General features: G+C 38.8%; 1 protein-coding gene and 1 non-coding gene across 5 annotated transcripts in view; one reads left to right on the forward strand and one right to left on the reverse strand.

Annotated features, from left to right (window-relative positions):
• VTI1A (vesicle transport through interaction with t-SNAREs 1A) overlaps window positions 1-19,164 on the forward strand; it is a 405,243-nt gene that overhangs the window by 44,333 nt on the left and 341,746 nt on the right. The window lies entirely within an intron of this gene.
• LOC130029974 (small nucleolar RNA SNORA76) lies at window positions 16,950-17,079 on the reverse strand. The gene has a single exon (XR_008793422.1). It is a non-coding gene; the product is annotated as a small nucleolar RNA SNORA76 (small nucleolar RNA).

A 19,164-nucleotide genomic window follows, 5' to 3' on the forward strand; every position in this document is an offset into this window, starting at 1 on the left:
GATGGCAGCTCTACTGGCTACAAGACAACTGTTCCCAATTACATGCCCGCCAGACAGTGGTTCAACTTCCCTGTCTCTTCTTCTAGACCAGTGATTCTCGACTTTGCATCTTAGAGTCACCAGGAGCTTTAGAATCTACTGCTGTCTGGATCCTCTGGGTCTAGGCAAAGCCAGTGCACAGGTTTGTTTTTGTTTTTAAATGTTCCCAGGTACAGTCAAAATTGAAGCAGTCAAAACTGTGTGAGTCATACACTCCCAAACTGCACTTGACCTTTGGTGCCTAACTGCAGTTAAGTTTTATTCCGTGGGCTCCCACTATCAAGGAAGCTTCTATAACTTCCAGTCTAACTTTCTCTACCCCCATTTTCTTCTTCCCTTTTATTAAAAAGGGGGAGGTTTTTGTTTGTTTGTTTGTCTGTTTGCTTTTTATTGAGTCACCGCGAGATGCAAGTGCAGGCTCTCATGTTTGAGTTTCAGTCATGCAATGATCAAACACCCATTTCTCCACCAGTGCACATCTTCCACCACCAATGTCCCCTTTATCCCTTCCCCCGCCCTCCCCCTCCCCCTGCCTCCATGGAAGACAATTTCCCCCATAATCTCTCTCTACTTTTGGGCATTATGGCTTGCAATACAGATATTGAGAGGCTCTCACATTTGGTCCTTTGACTACTTTCAGCACACATCCCCCGTCTAAAAAGGGGGAGGTTTTATTTACTCATATGGGTCTGAGCCACACTCAGCAGTGCTCAGGAGCTGCTCCTGGCTCTGTGCAGGGACCACCATGAATGGTGCCAGGGTTTAAAGCAAGCTTGACTACAGACAAGACCAGCACCTTTACCTCCTAGACTTTCTCTCTGACTCTACCCTATTCCTTAATTATGAGAAGGTTATCCGAGGCTTATACTAGATTCAAAATGTTGGCACCCAGTGTATCATAAATGAAGGGATGAGTAGATTTTATTTCCTCCATTAAAATAGGAATGTGGATATGGTTGTGTTTTCAAACAGTAACAAAAAAGTCATAATCATATGTGAGTTTGAAAAGTTTGTCTTCTTTAATTTCAGAAAAACATATGCAGTGTATGAACTCATAGTCTGTTGGTACTACATTTACAACGTGATTTTAGAAAAAATTATTTTTTGTTAGTCTGGCTTCTATTTTTAATTGTATTTGATCACTTGATCACTTGACATCCCATTACTCATCGATTTGCTCGAGTGGGCACCAGTAACGTCTCCATTTGTCCCTGTTGTGTGCTAGTGTAGCCCAACGGCATCTGCTCATTCTAGGAACACAAACAGCGTCAAACCAATCGTTCAGGGTCTTGACAAAGAAGTCTGACCATCTCATAGGTGGACGGCCATGCGATCTTTTGACGTTCCATGAAATCCAGTCGGTAATGTCTCTAGTCCAGCGGTCATCTCCAAATCTCATTACCTGTACATCTGATTTTCAACTCTTGGGTCTCATTAATTGTATTTATTGAGATATAACTCATACACTCCAAAACTTATCATGGATCTTTGAGGTTCATCTGTAGTGTAGCATCTACCAGCTGTTTGTTTTAATTACTCAGTAGTATTTCAGTAATAGTGGATGGATATAACATTTTATTTATCTGTGTAACAATTCATGAACATTTGAATTGATTGCAGATTTTTTCTATTTTGCTTAATGCCTCTGTGAAAGTTCACATATATTATTTTGTGGATACTTTGAACATCTCTTTGGAGATTACCAAAGAGTAGAATTATTGGGCCATAAGGCAAATATAAACTTTTCAAGGAACTGCCACACTCGTTTCTGAGATTTTACTGTTTTACTTTCACAGCAGCAACACATGAGTATTTTCTCCGTATCCTGCTTAGCACCTTATTTTGTCAGTCTTTCTGACTATAGCCATCAAGTGGAAATGCAATCATGCCTAAACGTAGTTTTAATTTGTATCTGATGATTAATGATGTTGACCATCTCTCCTTGCTGCATTAGCCCTTTATTTATCTTTGGCGAAATCTTTGTCCTGATCTTTTGCCCAGTTTTCAGTAGGTCACTTTCTTATGATTGAGTTCTTTGTGTAGTTTGGATGCAAGTCCTTTATCAGACAACTGATGTGCTAGTATTTTCTCCCATTGTGTAGACGCTCTTTCCACTTTCTCCATGACAGAAGTACAATAGTACAAAAGTCTTAGATTCTGATAAATTTCAAGTCATAAATGTTAGTGGATTGTGATTTTTTTGTTATATATGAGTAAAATTTTTTTATAGAATTTTAATTATTTTAACTCGGAATTTGTTCTGTGATTATAGAATTTGGGGGAACTAGGAGCGATAGCACAGCGGTAGGGCATTCACCTTACAAGTGGCCAACATGGCTGACCCAGGTTCGATTCCTCTGCCCCTCTCGGAGAGCCTGGCAAGCTACCGAGAGTATTCGATATGCCAGACACAGTAACAACAAAGTCTCCAATGGAGACGTTACTGGGCCCACTCGAGCAAATCAACGATCAATGGGAGGGCCTTTACCTTTACCTTTACCTTTAGGGTATGATACAAAATAATTCAATTTTTAAAAAAATACATGGATATCCAATTGTTCCAATATATATATTGGAAAGAACTTTTCTCTTTTCCATCAAATTCCCTTTGGTACTTTTTATAGAAATTCAGATGACCATATATAAGGGTTTATTTCTGGATCTTCAGTTCTGTGTGAGTGATCTATATATCTCTACTTATGCCAGCAATAATGTTTTGATGACTGACTTAATAGTAAGTTCTGAAATAACAGTATAAGTTGTTCTTTTTAAAAATGACTTGCTAAGTCTAGATACTTGGCTTTTTTATATAACTTTAAGAGTCAACTTGTTAGCATATTTTTAGTTTTGGGGTCATACCTGGTAGTGCTTTGGGGTCATACCTGGTTCAGGGATCAATCCTGTGGGGCTTGGGCCATGTGGGCAAGAACCATATGCACTGTACTAGCCCCTCAGCCGAATTTGTTAACTTTTATAAAGAAAATCATTTTTGGGGATCAGAGCAATAGGACAGTAGGTTGGGCATTTGTCTTGTGTGCCGCTGACCTGGATTCAATCCCCGGCATCCCATGTGGGTCCCCAACCATTGCCAGGAGTAATTCCTGAGTGCAGAGTCAGAAATAACTCCTGAGCATCGCTGGGTGTGACTCTAAAAACAAAAAAAAAATTGTATTTTTTAGGGATTCATTTGATGGACTCTTTAGATCATTGGTGGGAAAATGATTACCTTAAAATATTTTCTCTTTTAATCTACTTATTTGGTGTTCTGTTATGTCTCTGAGCAGTATTTTATAATTTCAGTATAAATTGTCCTTCTTTTGTGAAATTTATTTCTTAAATGTAGTATTCTTTTTTTATAGTATTATGAATGAAAAATTTTTCTTAATTTGATTTTTGCTTTATTTAACATTATTACATAGAAATACAATTGATTTTTGAATATTGATTTCCTATCCCACAGCTTAGCTAAACTCACTTAATAATTCAAATAGTTTTCTTTGCAGATTGTTTTTTAATTTTCTACATAAAAGAACTTGTCACCTGTGAATAAAAAGAATTTTGCCTCTTTCCAATAGGTGTAATTTTAAATTTTATTTACTTAATTTAAAAAAACCCTCTAGTATAGTGTTGAATAGAAGTAATGAGAATAGACTTTCTTGCCTTGTTCCAATTTTAGGGAGAAAACATTGCGATTATTTCATTGTATTAATGTTAGACGTTTTGTAGGTATCCTTTTACTAACTGCAGACTATTCCTTGTACTTATAATTTGGTTTTAGCGGGTAGGGCGTCTGCCTTGCATGCAGCCAACATGGCCGACCCGAGTTCGATTCCTCCGCCCCTCTTGGAGAGCCCAGCAAGCTACTGAGAGTATCTTGCCCGCATGGCAGAGCCTGGCAAGCTACCGAGAGTATTCGCTATGCCAGACACAGTAACAACAAAGTCTCCAATGGAGACGTTACTGGGCCCGCTCGAGCAAATCGATGATCAACGGGAGGGCCTTTACTTTACTTTACTTAGTCTTTAATAAATGGAGCTGGATTTTTCAAAATTTACTTGTTTTTATATAGATGGTCATGTGGTTTTTGTTCTTGTACTAATACGATACATTGCATTTATGTTAATGTTAAGTCTTTTATGTTAAAACTAGTGGTATATTTTTGGGATAATTCCTACTTTGTCACTTGGTTAGATTTGGTTTATTGCTGCTGTGTTAAGGAAGTTTATATGAGAAATATATTTTCTTATTTTTTTTTGTCAATTGCTTACTGTTTTTGCTGTTGTTTTTGTATTTGCCTAATTGAAAAATTGAGAACTATTTCTTTTTCTGTTTTCCAGATGTCTCTGTGTAAGGTAGTTTATCATTTCCTTAAATCCTTGATATAATTTATCAGTGAAGCCACTGTACTTCGTAAAAAGTTTTACTAATTTTTTTTTTATCTTGCTACCTTGGAGAGCCCGGCAAGCTACCGAGAGTATTCGATATGCCAAACACAGTAACAACAAAATCTCCAATGGAGACGTTACTGGGCCCGCTCGAGCAAATCGACGATCAACGGGAGGGCCTTTACCTTTACCTTTATCTTGCTACATGTCTTTTATGTTCCTGTTTCTTTTTTGAGTCAATTTTTATGTTATTTCTTCCTAGAAATTTATCCACTTCCTTTATTTATTTTATTTTTTAATTTTTTTACTTTATTTTTTTACTTTATTTATTTTTAAACTTTTTTATTAGTGAAACACCATGAGGTACAGTTGTAGACTTACAAATTTTTGTGCTTGGGTTTCAGTTATACAGTGATTGAGTACCCATCCCTCCACCACCAATAATCTCAGTATCCCTCCCACCCACCCCATCCCACCCCACCCTTTTGTTCTCTCTCTCTCCTTTTGGGTGCTGTGGTTTGCAGAAGAAGCATTGAGTATCCACTTCCTTTAAATTTTCTAATATGTTGGCATAACTTCTTAATAATATTCCCTTATAATTCTTTTAATTTCTGTGGTATCTGTGTCACTGTTTAAGTCAATCTAAAAGCTTGTTATTATTATTATTATTTTATTTATTTATTATTATTATTATTATTATTTTGCTTTTTGGGTCACACCCGGCAATGCACAGGGGTTACTCCTGGCTCTGCACTCAGGAGTTACTCCTGGCGGTGCTCAGGGGATCATATGGGATGCTAGGAATCAAACTGGGTTGGCTGCATACAAGGCAGACACCTTACCCACTGTGCTCTCTCTCCAGCCCCTAAAGCATATTATTTTGGACAATTTAAAGAGCTCCCCTTTAAAAACTATTTTCTTCTTCCTATTTCATTGATTTTTGCTCTTTTTTTTCTTCATTGTTTGTTTGGGGTCATATCTGGCATTGCTCTGGGCATACTCCTGGCTCTATGCTCAGGGATCATTCCTGATAGGCTGGGAGCTATGGAATGCCGGGAATCAAACCCAGGTCGGCTGTATGCAAAGGCAAATGCTCTACCCACTGTACTATCACTCTGGACCCTTCTGTTCTATTCTTAATTTTTCTTCTACTTACACAATTTATCATTTGTCCTTTTTTCCCCCTTGCTTCTTGAAAAGACATGCTAGATTATTGATTTGACATCTTCCTTTCTAAGATAGTATTTAAAATTCATGTAAAACCCATGAAACTTTCCCATATTATTTTTCCAGATAAAATTGTTTAATATGGCTTGCCTAAGATAAAATGTTAAAATAGACTTGGGAAGCTAAGATCAGAGCTTTATTTAATTCAACACTGAGTCCAATGCTCTTAAGGTCGAGGAATTTTTAAAAGATATGTGAGATATGCAGGCTGGTGGATGGAAATGTGTCTTTCTAGATGAGGCTTGATGTTCTGGCATGAGTGAGATCATTTTCAGGGGCCACCTGCCAACTGAAGGGAATAATTCAACAAAGGATTTTTTTTTTAAAAAACATAAATTAATGAAAGACTTTTCTCAGATCTTTGTTTCAGAAGTTTTCTAGCACAGAGAAGAGTTGAAAGAATAGTTTATGTACCTCTACTTAATTCAGTAATTGTTAATAATTTCTTTTTTTAAATTTGTTTTTCAGGAATCTTGTCCATCCATTTAATCTCCAGTTATTTTTCAGAAAAGGAATCAAGGACAAACTCCCATGATTCTAACTTGAGTAGATGAGTTTTTCGGGGGTTGACACTATTTTTAAGTTAGGAGTATAATAGGGTGGAAGAGGTCACTTTTCGTTTGTTTAGTGAAATCACAGGAGTAGAGTGATTAATTCATTCTCAGATGTTTTGAATTTGAGACACCTACACTGTGAGACATCCTATGGAGAAATTCAGAAGCCATATTGGACACAGCATACTTGAATTCAGAGATGAAGCCGAGCTTTGTCTATTTTCACACCAGCATATAGATAGAATCAGAAGTAGGTGAGATTACTTAAGGGAGAAAAAAAGAATCTTTACTTATGCTCATAGAAAGAATAACATTTATTTAATTAATTTATTTTTAAGATTTTATTTTCTTTTCATAGTATTATTAATTTTTTATTTTGTTGAATCATCGTGAGATATGATGTGTCGCGCATATCATAAGACATGTAATACCCATCTTTCAGGATTGCCACACCATGTTTGATAGGGTTCAAATATGGTTTGAACATGTGACACATCATAAGACACTCAATACCCATCTTCCAGGATTGCCATACCGTATTTGATAGGGTTCAAATATGGTTTGAACCATGGGAACACCTGCAAGGGTGATTAGAGGCCACCCTAAAAGCCTCTATCCCTCTCAGAGAGCCTAGCAAGCTACTGTATCCCGTCTGCATGGCAGAGCCTGGCAAGCTATCCGTGGTGTATTCAATATGCCAAAACCAGTAAATACAACGGATCTCATTCCCCTGACCCTGAAAGAGCCACCAATACGGCAGCATTAAGAAAGATGTGGAAGGAGAGGCTGATAAAATCTCAAGGCCAAACTTGGCTGCCCAAACGAAGAAAGATAAAAATGACTGTCTGTACTTTCAATGCATGTACACTGGCATCAGATGCATCCATCGAGGACCTGATGGCACAAGCGTGAAAGATCAAGTATGACATCATTGGTCTGACCTAGCCAAGAAAGCATCAATCACATCATGCCGTTTTTGACACTTGGAGAAGAACTGTTCCTCAGAACATGCGACAAAAGAGGTGTCGGTGGTGTTGTCCTTGTCAACACAAACTTGACCATAAACATTGATTCATTCTAATGCCTGACAACCTGAATCGGATGATTACACTTGAATAGATGTGGCTCACTGCCGGCAGTTTCTGTCTTTGTTGTCTAAACACCAACATCCAATTATGATGAAGGAGAAATTGAGAAGTTCTACATGGAGTTGGAGAAGTTCTATAAAGAAGACCACACCTTCTACAAGATCATTGTCGGTAATTTTAATGCCAAGATAGCACCGAGAAGATCAGCTGCAGAACTCCACATCAGGACCCATGGCCTAGAATGGAACAAACAGGGTGACAGACTGTCTGGGTTCATCATGTTGACCAAGACCATCCATAGTAACTCACATTCCAGAAGGCTGAATCTAAACATTGGACTTGGGAGTCTCCCAATGGATGGTTCCACAACGAAATTGACCACATCATATTCAATCGACGGTTTTGCCTGACCGATGTCGCTGTTGTCCCAAAATTCCAAATGGGATCGGACCACCGTCTCCTTTGTGCAAAATTCTACTTCACAGAGCAGGGAGAAAGGGCTGCAAAGTTTAAGAAGAGAATTCCCAGAACAGCCTCCAACTAGGAGCTCTTTGGCAGTATTGCGGCAACATGGGAAGATGCCATCGATGACAGTATTGACAAGGAATATGATCGACTGGTTCAGCACCTCCATGATTGTGCGAGGAACACCGAGAGATAGCCACAAAAAAAGCCTGTCTTCGAAAACTCTTGAGCTTATTCGCCAACATGGGTTGGCGCAAGCCTCAGGCAACCGCAAGCGAACATCCAAGCTCATAAAACAGTGCAGAGTGATAAAGGAAGTGATAAAGGAAGACCTCAAAGAGAGAAGAGCAGCAATGCTGGCAGATGTGGCAGAAGCCAGGAAAAGCATTTGCAATGCCCGCCTGTCCTTCTCCAACTACAAGACCAAGATGACTGCCCTCCGACGTCCTGATGGATCTTTCACATCTTCCAGAAGGGCAATGGAGAAGATTTTCCGTGACTTCTACTCGGATCTCTTCGATAGCTACGTCTACCTGCCCACATACCAGATTCCACAGGATGGATGTATCATTCCCAACTTTCTCCCTTCTGAAATTCGACACTCCATCTTTTCGGTAAAGAAGCAAACAGCACCCAGCCCAGGCAAGGTCAGACCTGAACACCTGAAGAATCTGCTGTTGGTACTCATCAATACACTTGCTCGGCTCTTCACACACTACCTGTCTGAATGCAAGGTTCTGTTCCAATGGAAAACCACCAGAACTGTACTATTGTATAAGAAGGGAGACATCCACGACATTGACAACTATTGCCCGATCTGCCTATTGTCTGTTATCTACCAGCTGTTCACTCAAGTCATCCTGAGTAGGATTGGCAGAACACTAGATGAAGGACAACCATGTGAGCAAGCCGGGTTCTGTAAAGGATTCAGCATGATCAACCATATCCACACAATAACCAAGTTCATTGAGGTTTCTCAGGAGTTCAAGATGCCACTCTGTCTAACATTCATTGATTTAAAGAAGGCCTTTGATTTTGTTGAGACGGAAGCAGTCATCGAAGCCCTTGCCAAACAGAGTGTTCAGACTCAGTACATCAGGATCCTCTGTGAGCTGTATTACGAATTTACTACCAGGATCTCACCATTCTACAAAGAAGCGATCATTCATGTCAAGAGAGGGGTTCGGCAGGGTGATACCATTTCACCGAAACTCTTCAGTGTCACCCTCGAGAACGTCATGCGACGACTGGAATGGGAAGGAATGATTGTGAAGATAGATGGTCGGCAACTACACCATCTTCGTTTTGCTGATGACATCATTCTAATAACACCAAACATTAACCAAGCGGCACAAATGCTGGCCGACTTCAACCGTGAGTGTGGAAAGGTCGGATTAAGCTGAATCTCATGAAGACAGTCTTTATGAGAAACAGTCTCGTTCCTGACGTTCCATTCACTCTCAACGGAACGACCATCTCCGAATGCAACAGCTATGTGTACCTAGGTCAAGAAGTCAACATGACGAATAACCTGGCACCTCAGTTGTGCAGGAGGAAGACAGCAGCTTAGAACACCTTCAAGAGCATCGAAGAAATAGCTAAGAGGATGAAGAACCACAGGCTCCAGGCACTTCTCTTCGTTTCCACTGTTCTTCCTGCACTAACATATGCCTCAGAGACCTGGGCCCTACAAAAACAGGATGAGAACACTATTTGAGTCTCCCAAAGAGGCATTGAAAGAGCTATGCTTGGCGTATCAAGCTTCACTCAAATGAGAGAAAGAATCCGGAGTTCCGACCTCCGCCAACAGTCAAGAATCAGGGACGCTGTCTCAGTTGCCAAGGCATCAAAAATCAGATGGGCTGGACACGTAATGAGATTTGGAGAAGACCACTGGACTAGAGCCATTACCAACTGGATTTCATGGAACTTCAAAAGATTGCATGGCCGCCCACCTACGAGATGGTCAGATTTCTTCATCAGGACCCTGAATGATTGGTTTGAGGCTGTTCGTGTTCCTAGAATGAGCAGACACCATTGGGCTACACTAGCATGCGACAGGGACGAATGGAGATGTTACTGGCACCCGCTTGAGCAAATCAGTGAGTAATGGTATGTCAAGTGATCAAGTGATCATGAGATAGAGCATTATAAAACTGTTCATGGTTGGATTTCAATCATACAGAGTTCCAACACCCCTCCCTCCACCACTGTAATTTACCAGTGTCCCCAGTTTCTTTCCCACCCCCCCAACCCCTACCTTCCTCAATGGCAGACACCTCTCTTCTGTCTCCATCTCTCTCTCTCTCTCTCTCTCTCTCTCTCTCTCTCTCTCTTTCTCTCCCCCCCTCTCATTTTAGACATTATGGTTTGCAATACAGCTGCTGAAACGTTATCATGTATATCCCTTTATCTATTTTCAACAGTTATTGTCCAGGGTGATCATTTCCAACTTATGTTTTCATAACGGTTCCTCCTCTATCTTGCCTATCCTCCACCCTCCACACCTTTATGTTAATTTCCAACCATCGACCCATCCTCCTGGTCCATTTTCCCTGGCCTTGGATATTAGTTTCATACTTATTTTTTTCTTTTTTGGGTCACACCCGGCAATACACAGGGGTTACTTCTGGCTCTACACTCAGGAATTACTCCTGGCGGTGCTCAGGAGACCATATGGGATGCTGGAATTGAACCTGGGTCAACTGCGTGCAAGGCAAATGCCCTACCCGCTGTGCTATCACTCCAGCACCATACTTTTCCCCCCAAATATCCCACAAACGAATGCTGTCATTCTGTATCTGTTCCTTTCCTTCTGACTCATTTCACTCAGCATGATACTCTTCAAGTACATCAATTTGTAGGCAGATTTTGTGACCTCATTTTTCCTAACAGCTGTGTAGTATTCCACTGTGTAGATGTACCATAGTTTCTTTATCCAGTCTTCTGTTCTCGGGCACTCAGGTTGTTTCCACCTTCTGGCTGTTGTGAATAGTACTGCAATGAACATAGAGGTGCACATGGTGTTTCTGCTGTGTGTGTTTTGACCCCCAGGGTATATTTCCAGAAGTGGTATTGCTGGGTAAAATAGTTACTAAATTTCTAGTTTTTTTGAGGAATGTCCATATTGTTTTCCAAAAAGACTTGACCATAGGCATTCCCACCAGCAATGAATGAGGGTCCCTTTCTCTCCACATCCACGCCAACACTTTTGAATAAAAGCAACCAGTGTGTGCCAATCTCTGTGGTGCGGGATGATATCTCATTGTTTTTTTGATTTGCATCTCTCTGATGACTAGTGATGTAGCACTGTAGCACTGTCCTCCCGTTGTTCATTGATTTGCTCGAGTGGGCCCAGTAACGTCTCCATTATGAGACTTCTTGTTGCTGTGTTTGTCATATAGAATACGTCACGGGTAGCTTGCCAGGCTTTGTATACTCTCAATAGCTTGACTAGTGATGTAGAACATTTTTTCATGTGCCTTTTGGCCATTTGAATTTCCTCTTTGTGGAAGTTTTTGTTCAAAATGATAGCATTTTGATAGAGTTCAAGTAGAGGCTGCTTTGAAATGAATTTTTAAAATAGCTGTTAATGAGATTAGAAATAATCCCATTTCTACAGAGGACAACTTAAAGAAGAATGTTTCAGTCAAGTTGAGTTGAATAAATGTGATGTGAAAAGTGTTCAGTGGGTTATCACTGTTGGCCTTGACAAGACTCTGTAGGTTGGCAATAGCTGATATTCCATAAATCCCTTTAAAGCCTGACTCAGAAGGCTAGAGCCATAGTACAGCAGGTTTGGTGCTTTGTCTTGCCGCAGCCCACCAGGGTTCTGTCCCCAGTACCCTGTATGGTCCTCCTAGCACTACCAGAAGTGATCCCTGAGTGCAGAGCCAGGTTACCTAAGCCCTGAGCACAGCTGAGTGTATGGCCCAAAGCTTCAAAAGTAAAATAAATCCAGATGCAGTGCCTTCCAGCCGTAGACACTGAAATATTTATATGAGCATCATTAAAATAAAAATGTTGCCCTATGAAGCAAAGTCAGCATTCAGTTTTAAGTTGTAAACATGTAAACATGTAAACATTCATTGCCAATTCTAAGTCATCTAAATGGTCATGATAAAGCCAGTTGTGTTCAGATAAAGTGGACAGAGGCAGTTTGGGGTCAGTGTGATGCCATTGACAAAGAACTGCTTTATCTGAGACCATCAAATGTGGTGTTTCTCTCTTGGTATATCAGTGGTGTAGAATATGAGATGTTGTTCCAGGAATTCTAAAATTTTAAATAGGGTGATACAATTGGAGTTAAATTTTTAACTGAATGGTGACTTTGCGGTCCAGAGGCATACTGCAGCTTGTTGCTCTCTTCTGAGATTTATTTATGAGTCTCTGTATCATGGCCCTTAATGAGCTTATATGGCGCCAGAGGCAGTTTGAGGGCATGACTGCCAGGCTCCCAGAAGAACAGGGAGATGGGGAGGGTTGCCCATTCTCTACTCCGTGAGAACCTGGAGATTTTGGTCACAAAACCCACATACTTGGGATTTTCAGCAGATTAATTCTCATGAATGAGGCTTGTCTCAAGCCTGTGGAGATTGGCTGTGAGCCTGGCTGGGAATGGGTTCTGGAGGTTTTCAGCTGCCGGGGCTGTTTGTGCAGGTAGTGGGATTCACCTGCACTCCTCTGCAGTGCCCCAGATGAGACTCATCCTGGCACGGACTCTGGAAGCATCTCTCAGGATTTACTTTAGAAGTTTTGCCTGACTGAGTTCTTGGTCAGACTTATGTCAGATCCTTATTTAACCCCTATCTCAGTTTGCCGATCTTTAAAATGGAATGTTATTATCTGTCTCAGGGTTATTATGAAGACTGAATTGATAGAGTTATACAGACAGTGCTCTAAGAGTAATGCCAGTATAGAATAAGCTAAAGATAGGAATTATTTTTGTGTTGTCTTTAGGCACACACAGTGTCTGGGGGCTGTTCTCAGCTCATTGCTTGGCTGGGTAACTCTGGTTGGTGCTGGAGATTGCACGGGGACTCCAGGACACAAAGCAGAGGCTTCAGCCCTTTGAGCCATCACCATTGCCCCCAATCTTTGGTTTTTAAAAGAAGACATACTACCATTATTGCTGGTCAGTCTTACATTATTTATACTAAATGATTTGAAGTAAGATAATGACCATCCCTCACTATTTTTTTCTGTAATTCAGAATATTTTCTCTTCCTTGATATGGTCTTCCTTCACTGGGTTATGTTCCATATACATGTAAGTGTTTTCTGTCCAAGAATACAGAGTAAAGTAGTTCTGAACCAAAACAGGTTTTTGTTAGCAGTACAATGAAGTTTATCTGATCAAAGAATTTGCTCTTTCATTTTATCATATTTGTATTTTCCTCATAAAGGGAATTATAGGGATGATGATAGGTTATTATTAAGAAGCTTTAAAATTCCAAAGTGCTTCTATGGAATGACTTATAAAATGTTAATAGCATTGATGTTTTCTCTTATAAAACCATGAAATGTGGTTTGTTTTCTTTAAAATAGATACTTTTTTCTCATACTTGATTTACCTAAAGATTCTAAGCATACAATAAACTAACCCCCTGATAACAATGATGCAGTATTTTTGTGAACTTTTCTTAGAAAAACCTTGTAAAATATGCTATGTTTAGTTAGGAAAGCAAAATGGCTGTAACTTACAAATATATTTAAATTAAACAGCGATTAATAAAACTAGTGGTGGGCAATTATCCCAACTGACTATTTTTGAGTTTATTCATCTTGGCCTTAAAATAGAAATTAATTCTGGTACACCATTTTTTATTTTCTGAAAACTTGGACCTGTTTGGAATAGGAGTAGGTGACTCCCCCCATCCCCTGAACCCCATTCTCCCCTCCCTTGTATTTCCAGAAACTCCCCAGCCATGCCCACATTCTGCCACTGCTGCCTGTAAGCTCATCTGCCCTCTCAGCCTGAGACTCATGATTAAATCTCAAAAGAGATCAATTAGACACCATGTAAACTCACTAATAGTTAAATATTCTGGATTATCTGGAATACATGGCCACATTTGCGGCTACACAGCATCTCCAAACTCCACAATACTAACATCCCAGTAGGAGCATGCCAGATTGGATGGGAATGTAAAGTAGAAGCCAAATAAGTTTGACTAACAAAAACATTAACCCAGAAGGCTCAACTAGCAATCAAAGCTTAGTAAACCCCCAGACAAGGACTTAATATCCCCCTGGTTAGGTGCAGCAGATTTCACAAATTTTCTTTGACTGAAGTATTTTTTGATCATGCCATTAGCTATTTAGTGGTAACAGGCAATATAAAATCAATTATTTTGGGGCAGGCTTGAGGGGTGGTAGGTAAAATGGGGGACAATAGTGGAGGGAAGGTCATAGTGGTGGTGGGATTGGGTTGGACTATTGAATGCTTGTGACAAGTACATCATGAACAACTTTGTAAACTACAGTGTTTAAATAAAATGGGGGGAAAATAGAAATTAAGCAGATGGCAATTGCAACTGGAAGTTTTTAACCTTTTTTTGCCGCAGTGATTTTCAGTGGTTGTTATATATTTGGATGAATAATTTTTTTGAAAGAAATACTGTTTCTTAAAGTGGTAAGTATTCTATTCAGGTAACCTGTCATTATAATAAATGTCTTCCTTCCTTAGTGTGTCTACCTGAATTATTCTGTTTTCACCAGAGGGCCTAAAACGCCTAGTAGTTTAGTCCAAAGAGAATGGTGTGTGGGTGGTGATACAGTCATTCATCTGTTATATGTCAGTGATAGTTTAAAGTAAATGGAGAAATAACCATACTATGGGGAAAAGTAGCCTGTCTTGTCTCTTTACGATACAAATAAGTATCCCAATGTTTAAAGAAACGGAGATAGGGCATTTTAAAAAACATATATGGTGAAAATTCAGATGCTTAACTTGAAAAAAGTATTATATTGCTTCCATCTTGTTAAATATCATACCTTTGAAGCTTCTTACCTGATACCGCTCACTACCTCTGTTCCTGAGATTTCTGGCCACCAGCTTTGAGTCTTCCATTTCTTGTTGTATACACTTGATTCACTCCTAGCTTCTTGAAGTTGGCTTGCTTTCTTGACACTATCCTCCTATAGTCTTTTCCTGACTGTTTGATCTCAGTCTCCTATATTAACTTCCCCTTTCCTCCGATCCTCTTAATTTTCATGTTTTCAGATTATTGTTTTGACTTGCTATCTTTATATTCTACCTGGTTAGTTTTAAGTATATCCATGGCAACCACGAATGCTTATCTGTTAGTGACTTTGAAATCTTCTCAGTTCAGACTTGCAGCATTGCAAACACTCTGCCATCTTTGGTTGGCTTGTCTCCTGTGGACATTTGAGTTTGCTCCTCTTAAGTTAGTTTTGAACTCCCTCCCATTATTTCATAAAGCCTTAAGTTGATTTAGTTTATGCAACCACCTACTGACCTATATATCGCCTTTGGTACTTACTTCCAGCATTTCTAAGTGACACTTTTTAAATGCTGTGGTTTAAAATGTATCTAATCCAGAGAGAAAAGAAAAATAAGACTTGTGAGACATTTTAAGCATCCCAACAACTTACAGTTCTTTAGTTTATTCAAATGGAGCTCAAGACAAAGACTGAGTAGACATCTCGTTTGCAATCAGAATTTTGACCACCTTTTATTTCTCATGTGGCTTCCAGGAGTTATCATATTTTAATATGAGCACTTTTATTTTCTTAAATCATATTTCTCAAGTGCACATCTGAACAGGTATTCTGCTTCCCATTTCCCCTCTTCCTATTCCCTAGCAACTACCATTCCACCGTTTGACTCCATCAAGTTTATTTATTTTGGATAACTTGCATACATGGTATTATGTTTTTTTTTTGTTTTTATGTGGCTGTCTAATGTCACTACATGTTAAGTCGTTGTTGTTCGTGTTGTCACGTGTTGCCAAATTTACTTCAGTGTGCAATATTTCCTGGGATAGATGTACCACATTTTCTTCTTCCATTCATCTGTTTGATAAACATGTAGGTTGGTTCTACATCTTGACTATTGTGAATGGTATTGCAGTGAATATGGAGGTACTTACATACTTAAATACTAAAACTTAAATCTTCAAGTTTCTGATTTCAGTTCTTATGGATAAATCCCTAGAGGTGGGCTTGTTGGGTCATATGGTAGTTTTAGTTTCATATTTTGGGGCCAATTCCATGGTACTAGCTCAGTTTTTATTTCCAACCAATAGTGTACAAGATTTCCAGTTTCTCCACATCCTTCTCAGCATGCTTTAGTTTATTTTTTCAAGTTCTGATAATACTTCTGATAATATTCTTATAATGATCCTGAAAAAATGTGGGATACTATCTCATGGTGGGTTTAATATGCATTTTTTTCTGGTGACTTTTACATTGATAATTATTCATATAGATCTCAATAATTTGTATGAGTTCTTAGGAATAAGGTTTATTCAAAGCCTTAGCACAGTTAGTTTTTAATTAGGGTATGAGGAGAGTTTTTTGTTGTTATTTATTTTCTTCTTGAATTGTTATATTTCCTTATATATTCTGGAACTTTTACCCTAACGCAGTTTACAAATATTTTTTCTCATTCTTTTTATTCTGGATATTTTACTTTGTCATGCTAATGAAATCATTGCCAAGATGAATGTCATTAAAGCTTTCTCCATATTTTTTCTAGGAGTTTTCTATTTCGGTTTTTATATTTTAGATTCAGGTACAATAAGGGTTCATTTTCCTTCTTTTGCATATGGATATTGTTTTTCCAAAATATTTGTTGATGAGACTGTCTTTTCCTCATTGTATATTCTCTGTCAAAGACCAGTTGATTGTCTTTATGGTTTATTTCTGGGCTTTATATTCTCTTCCAATAATTAATGTGTCTGCCTGGATACTAGTTGCACACTGCTTTGATTACTATAGCTTTATAAAATATTTATAAAATTCCAAGTATGATGTCTCTAGTTTTTTTCTGTTCCCACGATTAATTTGTCTAATCATGGACTTTCATGATTCCATATGATTATAGAATTAGTCTGTTTCTGTAAAAACAGTGGTAGGATTTTAATAGGAGTTTCATTGAATATATATATATATATATATATATATATATATATATAACTGTGGGTTGTAGACATCTTTCCCCCCCTAATGTGTTGCTTGCAGTTGAAAGGGCTGCCAGCAAGGGAGTTCAGTGGTTCCAGGCATGTGTGAGCCCATGCTCTGGTGTTGAAACCTGACCCCCAGGGCCATGTGCAAGTGTGCTGGGGTCTCAGAGGCAGTGTAGTGAGTTGGAGATATTTTAACAATGATCTTTCAGTTTATTTATTTGAGTGCTTAATTTCTTTCATCAATGTTCTGTAATTTTCAGTACACAAGGGGTATTTTAAAAAATTTTTATTGTTAGGTAAAAGAGCAGAAATCCAAAACCAACATTTAATTCTTGAACCCAGCCGTAGAAAGCAAATCACTTCACAATGCTTTTTCAACATGTCTGATTGGGGGGGGGGGTAAACTCTAAATAATAGTGGTGAATCTTTTATTGAAACAATGAATCTAATCAAAGCAGATAGAGTGTTAACTAGAATTCATCTGCCTCACAGGGACGGGGAGGGGTGGGGGGTGGGGTTTTATTGGGGTTCTTCATGGTAAAAAATAAGTATTGGTAAAGGGAAATGTGTTTGATATTTGCATGACTGAGACATAAACCTGAAAGCTTTGTAACCTTTCCCACAGTGATTCAATAAATAAATAAAAAAAATTTTTTTATTGTTTTGGATGCTGTTATAAATGGAATTGTGTTCTTAATCTTTTTTTTCAGGCAGTTCATTGTGAATGCATGAAAACACAGCTGATTTCTGTATATTGACTTTGTATCCTACAACTTTATTGAATTCAGATATTTTATCAATTTTTTGGATGAAGTTTCTAGGGTTCACTATACAACTTCTACCTGAAAATAAGGACAATTTTACTTCTTCTATTCCTATTTGAATGCTTTATAATCTTTATCTTTTAAAAATTTCCCTCTTAAACACTGTGGTTTACAAAGTTGTTCATGATGCATTTGTTACAGGCATTCATTATTCCAACCCCAATCCCACCACTCTGACCCTCCCTCCATCATTTCCCCCATTTTTCCATCCACTCCTCAAGCCTGCCTGCATAGCCAGCCCAAAATAATTGATTTTATATTTCTTGTTACTAATAAGTGGCTAATAGAATGATCAAAATAAAAACTTAGTAAAAGAAAATTTGTGAAAATTGTTGTATCTCACCATGGGACATTAGGCCCTTGTCTGAAGGTTTACTGAGCTTTTGTTACTAGTTGAGCCTTTTGGGTTAATGTTTTTTGTTAGTCAAGCTTATTTGGTTCTACTTTAGATTCCCATCGAATCTGGTGTGCTCCTACTGGGATATTGTAGAGTTTGGAGGTATCCAGAAAATCCAAGATATTTCACTGTATATGTCATGAGTATACATGGCGGATAGTTGATGTCTTTCGAGATTTAATCATGAATCTCTGAAGCTGAGCTGATAGATGGGTTTACATGGCAACAGTGGTAGAATGTGGGTATGGCTGCCAGGGCTCCGGCTGTGCCTCTTCCGAGTTTGTGTCAGAGTTTTCAGTCAGGGACTGGTGTTTCCAAGAAATTTTTGCTGCTAGTTTATCTCTTTTGAGATTGAATCATGAGTCTCTGAAGATGAGCTTACATGGCGGTGGTGGTGGAATGTCTGTAAATCTTTGTCTAAGTATCTGGCTTAGATTTTCAGTATTAGGTTAAATAGAAGTGGCAAGAGTGGTTATTTTTCCTTGTTCCAGATCTGAGAAGGGAAGCTTTTATTTTTTCAGCTTTGAACTTTTGATCATATCTTTCAAGGCCTCTTAAGATGAACCCTTCTTTTCTTTTTGTTCGTAAAGTTCTTCATCTTTCTTCCCTGCATGCCCAAGTACCCTAGTTGATAGTGCTATAGATAAGTTTTAGGCCTTATATATACTTAACATTTTTGTAGTTTTGTTTTTTGGGTCATGCCTCACAGTGCTCGGGCCTTACTCCTGGCTCTGCGTTCTGGGGCCTCTCCTGGAAGTACTCAGAGGACCATATGTGGTGTGAGGGATCAAGCCCGGGTTGGCTGCATACAAAGCAAGTACCTTACCGCTTGTACTGTCTCTCTGCCCGTATTTACTAACTATATAAACATATACTAAACACATATACTGTTTTCTTGTTGAGGAAAGTGTCTCGTCTTCTCCTTTTCTACTTGGTAAATGTATGCACATGTTTTGACATAAGCCACGTGTGAACAGCCATGTAATGCCATTCTTGCTCTGATCAATCAAAAATTCCTTTTCTCTTGTTTGACA

Source organism: Sorex fumeus, unplaced genomic scaffold (assembly GCF_029834395.1).
Source record: "Sorex fumeus unplaced genomic scaffold, SorFum_2.1 ptg000043l, whole genome shotgun sequence".
NCBI classification, from domain to species: Eukaryota; Metazoa; Chordata; class Mammalia; order Eulipotyphla; family Soricidae; genus Sorex; species Sorex fumeus.